The sequence below is a fragment of the Bos javanicus genome, chromosome X (genome assembly GCF_032452875.1).
Source record: "Bos javanicus breed banteng chromosome X, ARS-OSU_banteng_1.0, whole genome shotgun sequence".
Lineage (NCBI taxonomy): Eukaryota > Metazoa > Chordata > Mammalia > Artiodactyla > Bovidae > Bos > Bos javanicus.
This window is the reverse complement of record NC_083897.1, coordinates 79,591,361-79,614,126: the sequence shown is the minus strand read 5'-3', so window position 1 is coordinate 79,614,126 and position 22,766 is coordinate 79,591,361. Positions and strand designations below refer to the sequence as shown.

Sequence of the window (22,766 nt, the reverse complement as noted above, 5' to 3'; positions counted from 1 at the left end):
AGTTGACTCATTGGAAAAGACTCTGATGCTGGGAGGGATTGGGGGCAGGAGGAGAAGGGGACGACAGAGGATGAGATGGCTGGATGGCGTCACTGACTCGATGAACGTGAGTCTGAGTGAACTCCGGCAGTTGGTGATGGACAGGGAGGCCTGGCATGCTGCGATTCATGGGGTTGCAAAGAGGCGGACATGACTGAGTGACTGATCTGATCTGATCTAATTGTTCAACCTTGATGTGTGGAAGTCCATGCTTCTGAGCCCATGATTAATCTCCATCCCTTCCAGCATGGCCACTTTGTTCATGAATCCATCAGGCAATAAGGGTGGCTAGAGAAAGACTGACATATCCACAGAATGGGTTTTCCAATGCACTTGATTATTAAAATCCTTCCTTTTAACGCCATCCTTTGGTGAACTTTCACATAGGACACGAATATTTTCACACTTTTTGCCCATTATGTGAAGTCTAGCCACATACTTTCCCCCTAGACTTCCTTATCACCAATTTTCTTTGTGTTCCTTCTGGCATTTGACCATCCAACTGTACCATTTATCATAGCTCATGAATAGATATAGACTCGGACCTTTAACCATTCATTTCTTCTTTGAAGCAAAGTAAACAATTAAGCATACTGGTTGAAGGGTTTTTCCTACTGAAAGAATTTCCCTTCACTTCATTTCTTCAGGGATATCCCAGAAATGAACTGTAGTTTTACAGCTCTCCACTTTTAGATGGTATCTACATTGAGCGACTTCACTTTCACTTTTCACTTTCATGCATTGGAGAAGGAAATGGCAACCCACTCCAGTGTTCTTGCCTGGAGAATCCCAGGGATGGGGGAGCCTGGTGGGCTGCCGTCTATGGGGTCGCACAGAGTCGGACACGACTGAAGTGACTTAGCAGCACATAACATGTACAGCCATTTGTAATACAGGCTTGAGTTTTCTTCAGTCGACTGATCTAAGTATTCATGAGTCCACAGATGTGAGTTGGGAGAAAGAAAGTAATGTAGAATGAATGAAGACAATAGGTATTTGAGCCACATCTTCATGTGACTTGTGCTTTCAAGGACGTCTCTATTCTGATCTCATGTACACCACTTTCATTTGAAGATGAAGTACTAATGTGCACACTCAACTTTAGGGCTTTGTGGAGCAGACAACATCCAGGTCATAATGGAAAACTTAGGTGATACAGTATCAGTATACAGTAATAAACAGAACATAAAATCATTTTTCCCTAATGTACCATCACCATGGTAAAAAGCTATAGAGTCTTTTGAGGAACTTGTGGAGAAAGATTAGCAGCATAAATTTTCGACAAAGTAGATGGGTCCTTCCTTAAGGTGCCTAGCTTCCCCTTAATTCAAGGGATTCTGAATCTGTAAATAGGTTTCAGCTGGGAAACTGATTGAGGAGATTTGAATCTCATTTTGGTGATTCACATTAGACTTCTATTAACTTGACCTAAAACTCTTCCATTTATGCAAATAAAGTAAGAATTTAGTAGTATACTCACCTACTTCTATTCTGTGGGCACATCATCAACTAGCCAATGCTGTAGGTCTTTGTGGGATGTTATATTGATTACTTTTTTGGCTCCAGTGTCCTTTATACTAACTTGTCTATCTTGTATTTAGCAACTAAGTGCTGCCACTTGGCCCCACTACCCTTCTATCTCATTTATCCTTATTGCACTTAAGGATTCCAGTTCAATCATAGCTCTTTAAGCTGTGATTTCTGACCTGCAGAGTATAGTCACAACACCTTCTCAAGGATACTGGGAATCCCCTCACAAATTTATCAGTCGTAGTGTATAGAAACCTCCATCTGGACTCACCACGAGTGGGTGAGCAGGTCTTACACAATCAATCCACTCTAACATTCCAATCCTCCTAAGCCTTTTTGATACTTTCTCTACAGTATTCTAAGGCAGTTCTGACATTTCAAGTTTATTTAATATAGGCACTTTTGGAACCATGTTTTATCCTATCAACCGAACAAGCTACTAGAGACTTTCCTAATCTTTTAAGTAAAATACCCAATCCAGTGTTCTACTTAAACGGCCATATTGACAAATTCTTCCTTATATAACTGTATACCTTCCATTACAACCCCACAACATTAAAACCCATTTCAATTCTTATTCCTTGGATTTCTGTCTGTAAGAATTGGGAAAGTTATGTAGTTCTTTTGGCATGTAGTACAGGTCTTCACAGGTTATATTTGTATCTCACTCTTTGGAGCCTGCTGGGACTTGAAACTAGTTACAGGTCTCAAACCAGAGAGTGTCAAGGATAGGCACTGAGAAAAATAATCTGTTCTTTTCAAAGTATTTACTTGAGAAGAAACTATTATAAAATTTTCGGGTAAAAGCAGGCCAATTGCCTTAGGCAGAGGTGAAATGGCTGCTTCTACTAGCAAAAAAGAGCCTGCAGGATTTAGGGATTTGATGTCTCCAACATCACTGAAGTACTCATACATTCCTGTTTCATTTCTTTCCTAATAAATGCATCATTTTAACAGAATACACCATGAGAAGTTGTGATTTCAATTTATATTGTAATTCAGTCACTCCCAAAATGAAACACTCTGTGTTTGGTTTTCATAAATCTTGACTCTGTGGATACAAGGGATAAGGGCTTCTTGTGGAGTATATACAAAATCTTTTTGGCCATTTATGCAAAATTTGAGCCAGTAATTTAAAGCCCTGGTTCATCCTTTTATTTCTCAGCTTTCTCTAGTACAAGGAACAACAAGTCAGTTCTGTTATAGTTCTTGGTTTGACTACAATGTTTTAAAGTTATACCTAATCAGTTTAGAGATTCAATTCCAGAAAACCCTGAACCAATTCAGAAAACACTCGTTTAACATTCTGTTCCTCTAGAACTACTTCAGTAGCAAAATATATATCACCCATGAATAATCAGAAAAACAGAACCAGCAATACATTAACAAATGTATTATAAGTAATCAACTTACATGATGGTGGAGCTGGCTAGGTGAGTCCAAAACCCACAGAATAAGACATTAAAAGAGAAGACTGGAAACCTCAGGTATAAGATAAAGTTGCTACTCACAGATGGAATTTCTTCTTCAGGGAACTTGCAGCTCTTAAGATGTTTCAAATCATTTTTTTATTCTTGCTGCTCCTTATGGCATGTGGGATATTAATTCCCTTTCCAAGAATAAAATCCATGCACTCACAGTGGAAGCACAGAGTCTTAACCACTGGACCACCAGGAACGTCCTTCAACTCATTGAAACATGTCAACTCAGACCATCTAGGATATGCTCCCTTACTTAAAATTAACTGATATTGGCCTTAATCACAATCACAAAATATCTTCAACACCTAGATTATTATTGATTAAATTGTAGCGTAGCAAACTTGACACATAATAGTGACTATTCTAGATCTCCAATTAGGCACATCATATTTAAAATATCGAAAGACAGAAACAAAGAAGAAATATTGGAAACAGGAAAGGAAAAGTTACTTGTTATCTACAAGGGAAACCCAACAAGATGTGATCTGACTTCTCATAAGAAACAGTGAGATTCAGAAAACAGAAGGATGATATATTTAAAGTGAATATGTCAATTAAAGAAAACTTTAGTAAACCATTAAAAAATGCCTTTCAAAAAATCTAGCATGAACAGCTATACATCAAGGAATTAGACAACCTAGAAGAAATGGAAAAACTCTTAAAAATACACAACATACCAAGACTTAATCAGAAAGAAATAGAATATCTGAATATATGAATTACTAGTACAGAAATTGAAACAGTAATCAAAAATCTTCCAATGAAGATAAGTCCAGAACCAGATGGCTTCACTGGTGAATTTTGAAAAGATTTAAAGAATTAAAAATAATTCTTCTCAAGGAGAGAAGAAGATGGTGGAGGAGTAAGATGAGATCACCAGCCTCCCTACAAATACATCAAAAGCTCATCAGGATATGGAACAACTCCTTCAAAGCAACCTCTAGATGATAGCAGAAGACCCCAGGCCTCCAGTGGGGGTAGACTAAGCTCCCTGGAATGAGGCAGGAGAGAGGATGTAACCATAAAAAGGGAGAAGATGGAGAACTTCTGGACAGGAGCTTGTGACCCGAGGGAAGGATGGAGTCCTGAAACCAGAAGAGTTCCCGTGCACTGGGAAGCTCCCTCAGAGCTGGGTCCAAAGGGGAGCTGTGGAATCTTGGAAAACCAGGCAAAGCAGGGACTTAGAGGGTAGAAAACAGAGAAAGCTGCACTTCTCAGCCTGTAAAGAGCTCATGGACTGTGGCCCCGACGAGACGGCAGGCTTGGGGAACTGAGAGAAGCCCACAGAAGCCCCTGCAGCTGATTGGAGGGCCCGGGGTGCCAGGAGTCGCACAGCATACAAACCACTCCAGCACACACAACCCTCGTGGCACAGAGGGTGGGCCCAAGAGAGCCATGGCATACAAACCTCTGCAGTGCACACAAACCTCAGGGTGCAGAGGGTGAGCACAGGGAGATGAAAGAAGAACACACCAGCCCTCCCTTCCCCTCCCCCGTCCCCTCCCCCCCCCCCCGCCCCGACGACATACAGGGTAGGCTGGCAAGCTAATACAACAAGCACACAAGCCCCGTGGCATAGAGGCTGGGTCTGGTGATCCGAGACAAGTGCATACAAGCCCCATGATGCAGAGGGAGGGCCCGGGGAGCTGAGACAAATGCACAGAAGCCCTGTGACTCAGAGGGAGGGCCTGGGGGGCCAAGACAAGTGTAAACAGGCTCCATGACACAGAGGGAGAGTTCAGAGGGCTGAGGGAAGCCCACACAAGTCTCTGCAATGCAGAGGGCATGGTCGGGGGGAGCCAAGAAAAGGTCCACACAAGCCCCTACCTAGCAAGCTTTGGCGTGCTGTGCAGGGCAAGACCAGTGAGCAGAAGCACTGGCAAAGATTTAAGGGACAAGTAGGGGGTTGGCAGCAGTGAAGATATTCTAAAAGGACCACTTTGAAGTGGCTGTGGAAATAGACGTGTCTGACACTGCCAAAGCCAGAAGGACTGCCCAAAGACATACTGAAACCATAGACACCCCCATAGCTACTACTGGACACTGCATTGCCCTTCAGAGAGATGAGATCCAGTTCCATCAACCAGAATACAGGAACAAGCTCTCCCAACCAGGAAAATATCACAGGACACTAATCCAACCCCATCCATGGGGGCAGACTCCACAACCAAGAAGAACTATGACTTTGAAGACTTTTTTTTCTTATAAATCACACTTTATTCCCCCTACATATTTCTACCTTCACATTAGCCTTTTGCAGTGCAGTGGAGTTTTCCTCTTTGTTTTCCCTGTTCAAAAAAAAATTTATTTTAAGATTTCTCTCTCTCTTTTTTTCACTTTTATTTGTGATTTTTCTGATTTTGTTTTTGATATATTCGACTGATTTTCTTATATTTCTTTACCAGCTGTAGCTATTTCTGAATATATAAAAATATTTTTCACATATGTCTTTAGCTTTGCTTTTCTATTTTTTCTTTTATTACTTTTTCTTGGCCTCTTTCCACCCTTTCCTTTTCTCTTTTCTCTCCCTTCTTCTTCTCCTTTGTTTCCTTTACTCTTTCTTTTTTCACCAAATAAGTTAAATTGTTGACCTCTCTTTGCTATATCCCCCAGCTGGCACTCTGCTCAGGCTCAGTTTTCCAGATTGAGCATTAGTTAGTTCTGCTTTTAACTGGCTAATATCACTGTTGATTTCCCTTGTTCCCCAAGTCAATTTCCCATACTCTTTTCTTTATAATACTTTGGTTATAACTGTGTGTGTTTAAGTGTGTGTATATGTCCCATTATTTCAGTGATTACCTGCTTGATCTGCTTGACCACCTCCCACTAGAACAAAGGCACAAGTCACCCCTAACAAGAAGTTAACACAAACCACTCAACCAATCTTTCCATCCAAGAGCAAAAACCAAAAGGAAGAAGAAATACAACCCTAAAGCCTGAGAAAAGGAGACCTGAAGTTGAGCAAGTTAGAAAAAAAGACAGAGAAATAAAACACAAATGAAAGAAAAAGGTAGAAACTCACAAGACCAAATAAACAAACAGGAAATAAGCAATATACCTGAAAGAGAATTCAGATTAATGATAGTAAAGATGCTCCAAAGAGTTGAAAATAAAATGGAGAAAATGAAGGAAACAATTGACCATGTTAATACAATCACTAAGGAAATAGAAGAAACAAAGAATAAGCAAACAGAGGTGAATAACACAATTACTGAAATTAAGGATACTCCAGAAGAAACCAACAGTAGAATAACTGAGGCAGAAAACTGGATAAGTGAGCTGGAAGATATAATGGTATAAATAATTGGTGAACAGCAGAATAAAGGAAAAAGAATGAAAAGAATTGAGGGTAGCTTCAGAGACCTTTGGGATATTAAATATACCAACATTCGAGTCATAAGGGTCCCAGAGGAAGAAGAAAAAAAGAAATGAACTGAGAAAATTTTTGAAAAAATTATAGTTGAAAACTTACCCAACATGGAAAAGGAAATAGTTAATCAAGTTGAAGAAGCACAGAGAGTCTCTTACAGGATAAACCGAAGGAGAAACATGTTGAGACACATATTAATCAAGTTAACAGAGATTAAGCACAAAGAAAGAATACTAAAAGTAGTAAGGAAAAAGCAACAAGTAAAATACAAGGGAAAACCCATATGATTATCAGTGGATCTTTCAGCAGAAACTCTTCAGGCCAGAAGGGAATGACAGGATATATTTAAAATATAAAAAATATTATATATTTAATATATAAAAATATTTTAAAAAGAAGAAAATCTGCAATTAAGATTACTATACCCAACAAAGATCTCATTCAAAATTGATGGGAAAATCAAAAGCTTTACAGACAAGCAAAAGTTAAAAGAATTTAGCACCACCAAACCAACCTTACAACAAATATTAAAGGGACTTTATATAGTTAGTAAACACAAGAGAAAGGAAAGACCTACAAAAACAAACCAAAAACAATTAAGAAAATGCCAATAGGAGCATATATATATATATATATATATATATATATCAATCAATCAATCAATGTGTGTTGTGTTAGTCACTTAATCATGTCTGACTCTTTGTGACCCCATGGACTGTAGCCCACCAGGCTTCTCCATCCTTGGGATTTTCCAGGCAAGAATACTGGAGTGGGTTGCCATGTAAATGGATTAAATGCACCAATCAAAAGATACAGACTGAATGAATGGATACAAAAGCAAGTCCCATATCTTTGCTGCCTACAAGAGACCCACTTCAGACCTAGAGACACATACAGACTGCAAGTAAAAGGATGGAAAAAGATATCCCATGTGAATGGAAACCAAAAGAAAGCTGTAGTGGCAATCCTTATTTAATACAAAATAGACTTTAAAATAAATAATATTGTAAGATACAAAGAAGGCCACTACATAATGATCAAAGGATCAATCCAAAAAGAAGACATAACAATTGTAACTATTTATGCACCCAAAAAAGAAGTACCTCAATACATAAGGGAAATCAACAGTAAGACAATAGTAGCTGGGGACTTTAACACCCCACTTGCACCAATGGACAGATAATCAAAACAGAGAATCAATAATGAAACACAAACCTTAAATGAAATACTAGACCAAATGGACCTAATTGATATCTTCAGGACTTTACATCCAAATACAGAAGAATACACTTTATTCTCAAGTGCTCATGGAACATTCTCCAGGATAGACCACATCTTGGGCCACAAATAAAGCATCAGTAAATTTAAGAAAATTGAAATCATATCAAGTATCTTCTCTTAACCACGATGCTATGAGACTAGATATCAACTACAGGAAAAAAAAAAAACTGCAACAAACACAATCTCATGGAGATTAAATAATACATTACTAAATAATTAAGAGGTTACTGAAGAAATTAGAAGGGAAATCAAAAGATTCCTAGAAACAAATGACAATGAAAACATGACAACTCACAACCTATGGGATGTGGCAAAAGCAGTTCTATGAGGGAAGTTTATAGCAATACAATCCTACCTCAAGAGACAAGAAAAGCATCAGACAACCTAATTCTACATCTAAAGCAGCTGGAAAAGAAGGACCAAAAAACCAATGTTAGCAGAAGAAAAAAATCATAAAGATCAGAGCAGAAACAAAAAGAAACAAAGGAAACAATGGCAAAGATTAATAAAACTGAAAGCTAGTTCTTTGAGAAGATAAACAAAATTGACAAACCACTAGCCAGACTCATCAAGAAAAAAAAAGAGGGGGGTGGAGAAAAATCAAGTCAACAAAATTAGAAATTAAAAAGGAGAATTTACAACAGACAACACAGAAATACAAAGGATTATAAGAGAATATTATGAGCAACTATACACTAATAAAAGGGACAACCTACCAGAAATGGACAGATTCTTAGAAAAGTTCAACTTCCCCAGACTGAACCAGGAAGAAATAAAAATTATGAGCAAGCCAGCTACAAACACTGAAATTGAAATTGTGATAAAAAAAAATCCCCCAAAAAACAAAGGTCCAGGGCCAGATGGCTTCACAAGTGAATTCTATAAAACATTTATAGAAGAGATAATGGCTATTTTTCTAAAACTCATCCAAAATATTGCAGAGGAAGAAACACTTCTAAATTCATTCTAAAAGTCCACAATCATCCTGATACCAGGCAAAGACAACACAAAAAAGAAAACTACAGACCAATATCACTGATGAACACAGATGCAAAAATCCTCAACAAAATTCTAGCAAACAGAATTCAACAACACATTAAAAAGCTCATACTCCATTATCAAGTTGGGTTTATTCTAGGAATGCTAGGATTCTTTTATATATGCAAATCAATCAATGTGACACCAAATTAACAAACTGAAAGATAAAAACCATATGATAATTTCAATAGATGCAGAAAAGACCTTTGACAAAATTCAGCACCCATTATTTATTAAAGTCCTTCAAAAATGGGCATAGAAGGAACCTACCTCAACATAACAAAGGCCATATATGACAAGCACACAGTAGACATTATTTTCAATGGTGAAAAACTAAAAGCATTTCCTCTAAGATCAGCAACAAGACAAGAGTGTCCACTCTCATGACTATTATTCAGCATAGTTTTGGAAGTCCTAGCTATGGCAATTAGAGAAGAAAAAGAAATAAGAGTAATCAAGATCAGAAAAGAAGAAGTAAAACCCTCACTGTTTGTACATGACATGATATTATACATAGAAAACCCAAAAGAAACTATCAGAAAATTACTAGAGCTAATCAGTGAATTCAGCAAAGTTGCAGGATACAAGGTCAATACACAGAAATCACTTGCATTCCTATATACTAACAATGAAAAATCAGAAAGAGAAATCAATCCCATTCACCATTCCAACAAAAAGAATAAAATATCTAGGGATAAACCTACCTAAGGAGACAAAAGAACTGTACACAGAAAATTATAAGACACTGATGAAAGATATCAAAGATGACATAAACAAATGGAGAGATATTCCATGTTCCTGGGGAGGAAGAATCAATATCATGAAAATCACTATAATATGAAATGCAATCTGCAAATTCAATGTGATCTCTATCAAATTACCAATGGTACTTTTTATAGAACTAGACCAAAAAGTTTCACAATTCATATGGAAGCACAAAAGACCCCAAATAGCCAAAGCTGTCTTGAAAAGAAGAATGGAGCTGGAGGAATCAATCTTCCTGACTTCAGACGATACTACAAAGCTACAGTCATCAAGACAGTATGGTACTGGCACCGAAACAGAAATATAGACAAATGAAACAAGATGGGGGGCCCAGAGATAAGTTCATGCATCTATGGTTACCTTATTTTTGACAAAGGAGGCAAGAATATACAATGGGACAAAGCAGCCTCTTCAATAAGTGATGCTGGGAAAACTGGACAGCTACATGCAAAAGAATGAAATTAGAACACTTCTTAACACCATACAAAAAGATAAACTCAAGGGGATGGTCCTAAAATGGTGGCGGAATAGTATGGGGAGACCACTTTCCCTTGACAAATTCACTGGAAGATCATTTGAACGCTGAGTAAATTCCACAAAACAACCTCTGAACACCGGCAGAGGACACCAGTCTTGAAAGGAGGTAGGACAAAATATAAAAGATAAAAAGAGAGACACAAGGGTTAGGGGTGGAGACCCATCCTGGGGAGGGAGTCTTAAAAGAGGAGAAGTTTCCAAACACCAGGAAACCCTCTCACCGGCAGGTCTGTGGGAAGTTTTGGAATCTCAGAGGGCAACATAACTGGGAGGAAAAATAAATAAATAAATAAAGCCCACAGACTACATGCCTAATGGCAACTCCCAGCAGAGAAGTAGCCCAGACATTCACATCCACCACGAGCAAGTGGGGGGCTGAATAGGGAGGAGCGGGATGCACTGTTTAGGGTAAGGACCTGGCCTGAATGCCCTGAGGGCAATCTGAGGGAGCTAACATGAGATAGCAACCCAAACTGTGGGATAGACAGAGAGAGAGAGGAAAAAAAAAGAGAAAGAACTATCCCGCAAAACACCCTAACCTAAGGCACTGCTGGGCCCTCTCACAGAACAAAGGACTCAGCGAATACCAGAGGAAAGCTAGCCGGCTGCGGACTGGGACTGGCTCATCCCCTCTCCACAGGCAAGGAAACAGGTGGGCGGCAACCAGAGCCGGAAAGGGGCAAACTTGGCCCCAGAGATGGCATCCTCTACCAAACTGCAAACAGGCTTCCAGTTCCTAACCAAGACTCCCTGGGATTCTGGACAGTTGACATCAGCCAGGAGGGTGGCAGCCAGGGCTCAGCTCCCCAGAAGAGACACATGGCACACCTGAGAGGGCGCACCCACTGCTACCCAGGAAATCGAGCGGCTGGGACTGGGGAGGTGATAAGATGCACCGTACCTGAGGAGAGTGTGCTCGCCAAACACCCAGTCGCCTGAGCTGCTCGGACCTGGGAAGGGCACAAAATGCAGGTCCAACCGAGTCTGCGTCTTTGTGGAGTACCCAAGAACCTGAACCTGAATGGCTTATACCTGGGAAGTGCATGCAATCCAGGGGCCACTTTAGACAGTTCCACTGCAGAGCAATCTGAAGCCTGAGCAGTGTAGACTGGAAAAGCACACACGCTGTGAGCAGGTGCAAACCCAGTGTGGCCGAAACACTGCGAGCACTCCCCACACATGCCAGTGATATTTGTTTGCAGTGTTCTTCCCTCCACACAGCACGACTGAACAAGTAAGACTAAATAAGTGACCACCTACGCCCCCTTGTGTCAGGGAAGAAATTAGACACTGAAGAGAACTGCAAACAGAAGAAGCCAAAATAAACAGAGGGACTGCCTTGGAAGTGACAGGACCAACAGATTAAAACCCTGTAGTTAACACTGACTGTATTGGAAGGGGCCTATAGATCTTGAGAAGTATAAGCTGGAACAAGGAACTATTTGAAACTGAACTGACCCCACACTGCTCACAATAGCTCCAGAGAAATTTCTAGATATATTTTTACTATTATCATTTTTTAATTAGAATTTTTTTAATTTTAAGTCCTCTATTACTCCTTTAATTTTCATTTTTATAACCTACTATTACCTTGTAAAAAAAGACCACATTTTTAAAGCAAACTTCATATATACTTTTTATAACTTTTGTGATCTTGTTTTGATTTTTTAATATTGTATTTGTGAGAGTGTAACCTCTAATTTAGATTTTTAATCCTGGCTTTTTGGCATTTGTTATCAGATTTGTACCTTTAAAAATCCAATCTTCAGTACCCATTTTTACTTAGGAGTGTGATTACTGGCTTGATTGCTCTCTCCCCCTTTTGACTCTTTTTTTCTCCCCCAGGTCACCTCTATATCCTCCCTCCCCCTTATCTTCTCTACCCAACCCTGTGAAACTCTGTGTGTGTTCTGTGCTGTGGAGAACACTTAGGGAACTGATTACTGCCTAGATCTGTCTCTCTCTTTTTGATTCCCTTTTCTCCTCCTGGTCACCTCTATCTCCTTCCTCCCTCTTCTCTTCTCTATGGAACTCCGTGAACCTCTCTGAGGGTTCCTGAATGTGGAGAGGATATAGGGAAGTGATTACTGGCTAGACTGCTCTCTCCCCCTTTGATTCTCCCTCTTCTCCTCCTGGTCACCTCTATCTCCCTCCTCCCTTTTCTCTTCTCCATGTAACTCTGTGAACCTCTCTGGGTGTCCCTCAGTGTGGAGAATCTTTTCACCATTAATCTAGATGTTTTATCATCAGTGCTGTATGGATGGAGAACTCTTGAGGCTACTGTAAGAATAAGATTGAAAACCAGACAGGAGGCTTAAGTCCAAAACCTGAGAACACCAAAGAACACCTGACTCCAGGGAACATTCATCGATAAAAGCACATCCAAAAGCTTCCATACCTACACGGAAACCAAGCACCACCCAAGAGCCAAAAATTTCCAAAGCAAGACATACCATGCAAATTCTCCAGCAAAGCAGGACCATAGCCCTGAGCTTCAATATACAGGGTGCCCAAAGACAAACAAACCCATAGACATCTCAAAACTCACTGCTGGACACTTTATTGCACCCCAGAGAGAAGAAATCCAGCTCCATCAACCAGAACACCGACACAAGCTTCCCTAACCATGAAACCTTGACAAGCCACTCGTCCAACCCACCCACAGGTAGGAACCTCTGCAATAAAGAGGAATGACAAACTGCCAGAACACAGAAATGCCACCCCAAACACAGCAATATAAACAAGATGAAAAGGCAGAGAAGTACTCAGCAGGTAAAGGAACAGGATAAATGTCCACCAACCAAACAAAAGAGGGGGACATAGGGAGTGTACCTGAAAAAGAATTCCAAATAATGATAGTCAAAATTATCCAAAATCTTGAAAACAAAATGGAGTTACAGATAAATAGCCTGGAGACAAGGATTGAGGTGATGCAAGAAAGGTTTAACAAGGACCTAGAAGAAATAAAAAAGAGTCAATCAATAATGAATAATGCAATAAATGAGATAAAAAACACTCTGGAGGGAACCAACAGTAGAATAACAGAGGCAGAAGATAGGATAAGTGAGCTAGAAATAGAATGGTAGAAATAAGTGAAGCAGAGAGGAAAAAAGAAAAAAGATTAAAAGAAATGAGGGACCTCTGGGACAATGTTAAATGCTCCAACATTCGAATCATAGGAGTCCCAGAAGAAGAAGAAGAAGAAGAAGAAAAAAGAAAGGCCATGAGAAAATACTTGAGGAGATAATAGTTGAAAACTTCCCTAAAATGGGGAAGGAAATAATCACCCAAGTCCAAGAAACCCAGAGAGTCCCAAACAGGATAAACCCAAGGCAAAACACCACAAGATACATATTAATCAAATCAACAAAGATTAAGCACAAAGAACAAATATTAAAAGCAGCAAGGGAAAAACAACAAATAACACACAAGGGGATTCCCATAAGGATAACAGCTGCTCTTTCAATAGAAACTCTTCAGGCCAGAAGGGAATCACAGGACATACTTAACGTGATGAAAGAGAAAATCCTACAGCCCAGATTACTGTGCCCAGCAAGGATCTCATTCAAATATGAAGGAGAAATCAAAAGCTTTACAGACAACCAAAAGCTGAGAGAATTCAGCACCACCAAACCAGCTCTCCAACAAATGCTAAAGAATCTTCTTTAGAGAGGAAGCACAGAAAGGGTGTATCAACTGGAACCCAAAACAACAAAGTAAATGGCAACGGGATCATACTTATCAATAATACCTTTAAATGTAAATGGGTTGAATGCCCCTACCAAAAGACAAAGACTGGCTGAATGGGTACAAAAACAAGACCCCTATATATGTTGTCTACAAGAGACCCACCTCGAAACAAGGGACACATACACACTGAAAGTGAAGAGCTGGAAAAAGATATTTCACGCAAATGGAGACCAAAAAAAGCAGGTGTAGCAATACACATATCAGATAAAATAGACTTTTAAATAAAGGCTGTGAAAAGAGACAAAGAAGGACACTACATAATGATCAAAGGATCAACCCAAGAAGAAGATATAACAATTATAAATATATATGCACCCAACATAGGAGCACAGCAATATGTATGGCAAATGCTAACAAATATGAAAGGGGAAATTAACAGTAACACAATAATAGTGGGAGACTTTAATACCCCACTCACACCTATGGATAGATCAACTAAACAGAAAATTAACAAGGAAACACAAACTTTAAATGACACAATGGACCAGTTAGACCTAATTAATATCTATAGGACATTTCACCACAAAACAATGAATTTCACCTTTTTCTCAAGCACACATGGAACCTTCTCCAGGATAGATCACATCCTGGGCCATAAAGCTAGCCTTGGTAAATTCAGAAAAATTGAAATCATTCCAAGCATCTTTTCTGATCACAATGCAATAAAATTAGATGTCAATTACAGAAAAAAAAAAAGCTAGTAAAAATTCCAACATATGGAGGCTAAACAACACACTTCTGAATAACCAACAAAGTACAGAAGAAATAAAAAAAGAAATCAAAATATGCATACAAATGAATGAACACTAAAACACAACAACCCCAAATCTGTGGAACTCTGTAAAAGCAGTGCTAAGGGGAAGGTTCATAGCAATACAGGCTTACCTCAAGAAACAAGAAAAAAGTCAAATAAATAACCTGACTCTACACCTAAAGCATCTTGAAGAGAAAGAAATTATGAACCCCAGGGTTAGTAGAAGGAAAGAAATCTTGAAATTAGGGCAGAAATAAATGCAAAAGAAACAAAAGAGACCATAGCAAAAATCAACAAAGCCAAAAGCTGGTTCTTTGAGAAGATAAATAACATTGACAAACCACTAGCCAGACTCATCAAGAAACAAAGGGAGAAGAATCAAATCAACAAAATTAGAAATGAAAATGGAGAGATCACAACAGACAACACAGAAATACAAAGGATCATAAGAGACCACTATCAGCAACTATATGCAAATAAAATGGACAATGTGGAAGAAATGGACAAATTCTTAGAAAAGTACAACTGTCCAAAATTGAACCAGGAAGAAATAGAAAATCTTAACAGACCCATCACAAGCATGGAAATTGAAACTGTAATCAGAAATCTTCTGGCAAACAAAAGCCCAGGAACAAATGGCTTCACAGCTGAATTCTACCAAAAATTTAGAGAAGAACTAGCACCTATCCTACTCAAACTCTTCCAGAATATTACAGAGGAAGGTAAACTTCCAAACTCATTCTATGAGGCCACCATCACCCCAATACCAAAACCTGAAAAAGATGCCACAAAAAAGGAAAACTACAGGCCAATATCACTGATGAACATAGATGCAAAATTCCTTAACAAAATTCTAGCAAACAGAATCCAAAAACATATTAAAAAGGTCATATATCATGACCAAGTGGGCTTTATCCCAGGGATACAAGGCTTCTTCAACATCCGCAAATCAATCAACTTAAGGCACCACATTAATAAATAGTAAGATAAAAACCATATGATAATCTCAATAGATGCAGAGAAAGCCTTCAACAAAATTCAACATCCATTTATGATAAAAACCCTCCAGAAAGCAGGAATAGAAAGAACATACCTCAACATATTTCTTTTCCATGGGGATGCTCTTGATCCCTGTCTCCTCTACAATGTCACGAACCTCCATCCATAGTTCATCAGGCACTCTATCTATCAGACATAGACCCTTAAATATATTTCTCACTTCCATTGTATAATTATACGGGATTTGATTTAGGTCATACCTGAATGGTCTAGTGGTTTTCCCTACTTTCTTCAAATTAAGTCTGAATTTGGCAATAAGGAGTTCATGATCTGTGCCACAGTCAGCTCCTGGTCTTGTTTTTGCTGACTGTATAGAGCTTCTCCATCTTTGGCTGCAAAGAATATAATCAATTTGATTTCAGTGTTGACCATCTGATGATGTCCATGTGTAGAGTATTCTCTTGTCTTGTTGGAAGAAGGTGTTTGCTATGACCAGTGTGTTCTCTTGGCAAAACTCTCTTAGCCTTTGCCCTGCTTCATTCCATATTCTAAGGCCAAATTTTCTTGGAGGTTTTACAAATAGCTGTGAAAAGTAGAGAAGCGAAAAGCAAAGGAGACAAGGAAAGATATAAGCATCTGAATGCAGAGTTCCGAAGAATAGCAAGAAGAAATAAGAAAGCCTTCCTCAGGGGGAGGAGCCAAGATGGCGGAGGAGTAGGACGGGGAGAACACTTTCTCCCCCACAAATTCATCAAAAGAGCATTTAAACGTCGAGTAAATTCCACAAAACAACTTCTGAATGCTGGCAGAGGACATCAGGCACCCAGAAAAGCAACCCAACTCTTCGAAAGGAGGTAGGAAAAAATATTAAAGACAAAAAAAAGAGACAAAAGAGGGAGGGACGGAGTTCCGTGCCGGGAAGGGAATCTTAAAAAGAGAGAAGTTTCCAAACACCAGGAAACCTTCTCACTGCCGAATCTGTGCCGAGCTTTGGAAGCACAGAGGGCAACATAACAGGGAGAAAACATAAATAAACAATTAAAACTCGCAGATTGCCAGCCCTACGGTAACTCCCCCAGCGGAGAAGCAGCGCAGACGCCTGCATCCGCCATTAGCAAGCGGGGGCTGGGCAGGGAGGCGCGGCACGGGCTGCATCGCTGAGAGTAAGAATCTGGCCTGAATACCCTGAGCGCTATCTGAGCGAAATTATTTGGGCTAGCAAACCAGACTGTGGGATATCTACCACGCGAAAAGCCAGCCCTAACCTAAGACCGCCAGGCCCACGCACGGAACAAAGGACTGAACAGAGATAGCTGGCTGCAGACCTTTCCCCTCCGGTGACAGGCAGCCAGAGCCAGAAGGGGGCAATCGCAGCCCCAGAGAGACATTATCAATAAAACTGTAAGCAGGCTTCTTTGCTAACTAAAACTTCTTGGGGGTCTGGACGGTCAACATCTGCCTGAGAAGGTGCGCCGGTTTTACACCCAGATAACCGAGTGGCCGGGAGGCGATAAGTCGCAGCATTGGTGCTCGCCAAACACCTCATCACTTGAGCTGCTCGGACCTGGGAAGAGCACAAAACGCAGGCCCAACTGAGTCTGCGCCTCTGAGGACTACCCGAGGGCCTGAACCTGAGTGGCTTGGACCTGGGAGGTGCATGCAACCCAGGGCCGGCTGCGGATTGTTCCCGGCGGAACAACCTAAAGCCCGAGCAGTGTGGGCAGGGTGGCTACACGCGCCGTGAGCGGGGGCAGACCCAGGGTGGCTGAGGCACTGCGAGCCCACGCCAGTGTTATTTGTTTGCAGCATCCCTCCCTCCCTCCCCACAGCGCGACTGAACAAGTAAGCCTAAAAAAAAAAAAAAAAAAAGTGTCCTTTGCGGCAGGGCGGAAACCAGATACTGAAGAGACTAGCAAACAGAAGAAGATATAACAGAGGGAAACGCCTTGGAAGCTACAGGCAATAGATCAAAACCCTGTGGTTACTACAGACTACATAGGAAGGGGCCTATAGATCTTGAGAAATATAAGTCTGACCAAGGAACTAGCCAAAAATGAACTGAACCCACAACACCCACAACAAAACCAAGAAAGTCCTAGATATATTTTTATTATTTTTACGATCATTCTTTCTTTTTTTTAATTAAAAAAAAATTTTTAAGTCCTCTATTGTTCCTTTAATTTTCACTTTTATAACCTATTACTTTGCAAAAAAAAAAAAAGACCCTATTTTTTTCTTCTTCAGCAAACTTCATATATATATATTATAATTTTTTGACCTTTTTTTTTTTCTTCTTTTCTTTAACATTGTATTTTTGAAATTCCAAACTCTAGATTTTTAATTTTTGCTTTTTGGTATATGTTATCAATTTTGTACCTATAGTTTTTTTTTATATAATTTCTGTGACTTTATTTTTTTTCTTCTTCTTCTCTGTTTCTTTCTCTTCTTCTTTTATATAGCACTGTATATCTGAAATTCCAAACTCTACTCTAGATTTTTAATTCATGCTTTTTGGTATTTGATATCAATTTTGTACCTGTATTTTCTTTATAATTTTTGTGACATTGTTTGTTTTTGTTTGTTTTCTCTCTTTATTTTTCTTCTTTTTTTTTTTTAACATTGTATTTCTGAAATTCCAAACTCTACTCTAGATTTTTAATTTTTGCTTTTTGGTATTAGTTATCAATTTTGTACCTGTACTTTCTTTATAATTTTCGCGACCTTGTTTGTTTTTGTTTGTTCATTTTTTCTCTCTTTCTTTTCCTTCTTCTTTTCTTTAACATCATATTTTTGAAATTCCAAACTCTACTCTAGATTTTTAATTTTTGCTTTTATGTATTTGTTACCAATTTTGTACCTTTAAGAACCCAATCTTCAGGACCCATTTTTCACTAGGGAGCGAGATTACTGGTTTGACTGCTCTCTCTCCCTTTGGACTCTCCTTTTTCTCCACCAGGTCGCCTGTGTCTCCTCCCTAACCCCTCTCTACTCTACCCAACTCTGTGAATTTCTGTGTGTTCCAGATGGTGGAGAACACATAGGGAACTGATTACTGGCTGGATCTGTCTCCCTCCTTTTCATTCCCCCTTTTATCCTTCTGGCCACCTCTGTCACCTTCCTCCTTCTTCTCTTCTCTGTATAACTCCGTGAACATCTCTGAGTGGTCCAGTTGCGGAGTGCACATAAGGAAGTGACTACTGGCTAGCCCACTCTCTCCACTATTGATTCACCTCATCTCATTTGGGTCACCTCTAACTCCCTCCTCCCTCTTCTCTTCTCCATGTAACCCTGTGAACCTCTCTGAGTGACCCTCACCATAGAGAAACTTTTCATTTTTAATGTAGATGTTTTATCAATGGTGCTGTATAGAAGGAGAAGTTTTGAAACTACTGTAAAAATAAGACTGATAACCGGAAGCAGGAGACTTAAGTCCAAACCCTGACTCCAGGGAACTCCTGACTCCAAGGAACATTAATTGACAGGAGCTCATCAAATGCCTCCATACTGACACTGAAACCAAGCACCACACAAGGGCCAATAAGTTCCAGGGCAAGACATACCAAAATTCTCCAGCAACACAGGAACACAGCCCTGAGCTTCAAGATACAGGCTGCCCAAAGTCACCCCAAAACTATAGACATCTCACAACTCATTACTGGACATTTCATTGCACTCCAGAGAGAAGAAATACAGCTCCACACACCAGAACACCGACACAAGCTTCCCTAACCAGGAAACCTTGACAAGCCACCTGTACAAACCCACACACAGTGAGGAAACGCCATAATAAAGAGAACTCCACAAACTGCCAGAATACAGAAAGGACACCCCAAACTCAGCAATTTAAACAAGATGAAGAGACAGAGGAATACTCAGCAGATAAAGGAACAGGATAAATGCCCACCTAACCAAACAAAAGAGGAAGAGATAGGGAATCTACCTGATAAAGAATTCCGAATAATGATAGTGAAATTGATCCAAAATCTTGAAACTAAAATGGAATCACAGATAAATAGCCTGGAGACAAGGATAGAGAAGATGCAAGAAAGGTTTAACAAGGACCTATAAGAAATAAAAAAGAGTCAATATATAATGAATAATGCAATAAATGAAATTAAAAACACTCTGGAGGCAACAAATATTAGAATAACAGAGGCAGAAGATAGGATTAGTGAATTAGAAGATAGAATGGTAGAAATAAATGAATCAGAGAGGATAAAAGAAAAACGAATTAAAAGAAATGAGGACAATCTCAGAGACCTCCAGGACAATATTAAACGCTACAACATTCGAATCATAGGGGTTCCAGAAGAAGAAGACAAAAAGAAAGACCATGAGAAAATACTTGAGGAGATAATAGTGGAAAACTTCCCTAAAATGGGGAAGGAAATAGTCACCCAAGTCCAAGAAACCCAGAGAGTCCCAAACAGGATAAACCCAAGGAGAAACACCCCAAGACACATATTAATCAAATTAACAAAGATCAAACACAAAGAACAAATATTAAAAGCAGCAAGGGAAAAACAACAAATAACACACAAGGGAATTCCCATAAGGATAACAGCTGATCTTTCAATAGAAACTCTTCAAGCCAGGAGGGAATGGCAAGACATACTTAAAATGATGAAAGAAAATAACCTACAGCCCAGATTATTGTACCCAGCAAGGATCTCATTCAAGTATGAAGGAGAAAGCAAAAGCTTTTCAGACAAGCAAAAGCTGAGAGAATTCTGCACCACCAAACCAGCTCTCCAACAAATACTAAAGGATATTCTCTAGACAGTAAACACAAAAACAGTGTATAAACTCGAACCCAAAACAATAAAGTAAATGGCAACGGGATCATACTTATCAGTAATTACCTTAAACGTAAATGGGTTGAATGCCCCAACCAAAAGACAAAGACTGGCTGAATGGATACAAAAACAAGACCCCTACATATGTTGTCTACAAGAGACCCACCTCAAAACAGGGGACACATACAGACTGAAAGTGAAGGGCTGGAAAAAGATTTTCCATGCAAATAGGGACCAAAAGAAAGCAGGAGTAGCAATACTCATATCAGATAAAATAGACTTTAAAACAAAGGCTGTGAAAAGAGACAAAGAAGGTCACTACATAATGATCAAAGGATCAATCCAAGAAGAAGATATAACAATTATAAATATATATGCACCCAACAAGGGAGCACCACAGTACGTAAAACAAATGCTAACAAGTATGAAAGGAGAAATTAACAATAACACAATAATAGTGGGAGACTTTAATACCCCACTTACACCTATGGATAGATCAACTAAACAGAAAATAAACAAGGAAACACAAACTTTAAACGATACAATAGACCAGTTAGACCTAATTGATATCTATAGGACATTTCATCCCAAAACAATGAATTTCACCTTTTTCTCAAGCGCACATGGAACCTTCTCCAGGATAGATCACATCCTGGGCCATAAAGCTAGCCTTGGTAAATTCAAAAAAATTGAAATCATTCCAAGCATTTTTTCTGACCACAATGCAGTAAGATTAGATCTCAATTACAGGGGAAAAACTATTAAAAATTCCAACATATGGAGGCTGAACAACACGCTGCTGAATAACCAACAAATCACAGAAGAAATCAAAAAAGAAATAAAAATTTGCATAGAAACTAATGAAAATGAAAACACAACAACCCAAAACCTGTGGGACACGGTAAAAGCAGTCCTAAGGGGAAAGTTCATAGCAATACAGGCACACCTCAAGAAACAAGAAAAAAGTCAAATAAATAACCTAACTCTACACCTAAAGCAACTAGAAAAGGAAGAAATGAAGAACCCCAGGGTTAGTAGAAGGAAAGAAATCTTAAAAATTAGAGCAGAAATAAATGCAAAAGAAACAAAAGAGACCATAGCAAAAATCAACAAAACCAAAAGCTGGTTCTTTGAAAGGATAAATAAAACTGACAAACCATTAGCCAGACTCATCAAGAAACAAAGGGAGAAAAATCAAATCAACAAAATTAGAAACGAAAATGGAGAGATCACAACAGACAACACAGAAATACAAAGGATCATAAGAGACTACTATCAACAATTATATGCCAATAAAATGGACAATGTGGAAGAAATGGACAAATTCTTAGAAAAGTACAACTTTCCAAAACTCGACCAGGAAGAAACAGAAAATCTTAACAGACCCATCACAAGCATGGAAATTGAAACTGTAATCAAAAATCTTCCAGCAAACAAAAGCCCAGGTCCAGACGGCTTCACAGCTGAATTCTACCAAAAATTTAGAGAAGAGCTAACACCTATCCTGCTCAAACTCTTCTAAAAAATTGCAGAGGAAGGTAAACTTCCAAACTCATTCTATGAGGCCACCATCACCCTAATACCAAAACCTGACAAAGATCCCACAAAAAAAGAAAACTACAGGCCAATATCACTGATGAACATAGATGCAAAAATCTTTAACAAAATTCTAGCAATCAGAATCCAACAACACATTAAAAAGATCATACACCATGACCAAGTGGGCTTTATCCCAGGGATGCAAGGATTCTTCAATATCCGCAAATCAATCAATGTAATACACCACATTAACAAATTGAAAAATAAAAACCATATGATTATCTCAATAGATGCAGAGAAAGCCTTTGACAAAATTCAACATCCGTTTATGATAAAAACTCTCCAGAAAGCAGGAATAGAAGGAACATACCTCAACATAATAAAAGCTATATATGACAAACCCACAGCAAACATTATCCTCAATGGTGAAAAATTGAAAGCATTTCCTCTAAAGTCAGGAACAAGACAAGGGTGCCCACTTTCACCATTACTATTCAACATAGTTTTGGAAGTTTTGGCCACAGCAATCAGAGCAGAAAAAGAAATAAAAGGAATCCAAATTGGAAAAGAAGAAGTAAAACTCTCACTATTTGCAGATGACATGATCCACTACATAGAAAACCCTAAAGATTCCACTAGAAAATTACTAGAAATAATCAATGATTATAGTAAAGTTGCAGGATATAAAATCAACACACAGAAATCCCTTGCATTCCTATACACTAATAATGAGAAAACAGAAAGAGAAATTAAGGAAACAATTCCATTCACCATTGCAACGGAAAGAATAAAATACTTAGGAATATATCTACCTAAAGAAACTAAAGACCTATATATAGAAAACTATAAAACACTGGTGAAAGAAATCAAAGAGGACACTAATAGAT

At 39.0% G+C, this 22,766-nt stretch overlaps 1 pseudogene; it reads left to right on the top strand.

Annotated features, from left to right (window-relative positions):
- Positions 1–2,985: 2,985 nt before the first annotated feature.
- The window catches only part of LOC133242609 (centromere protein R-like), a 32,890-nt pseudogene continuing 13,109 nt past the window's right edge, over positions 2,986–22,766 (top strand).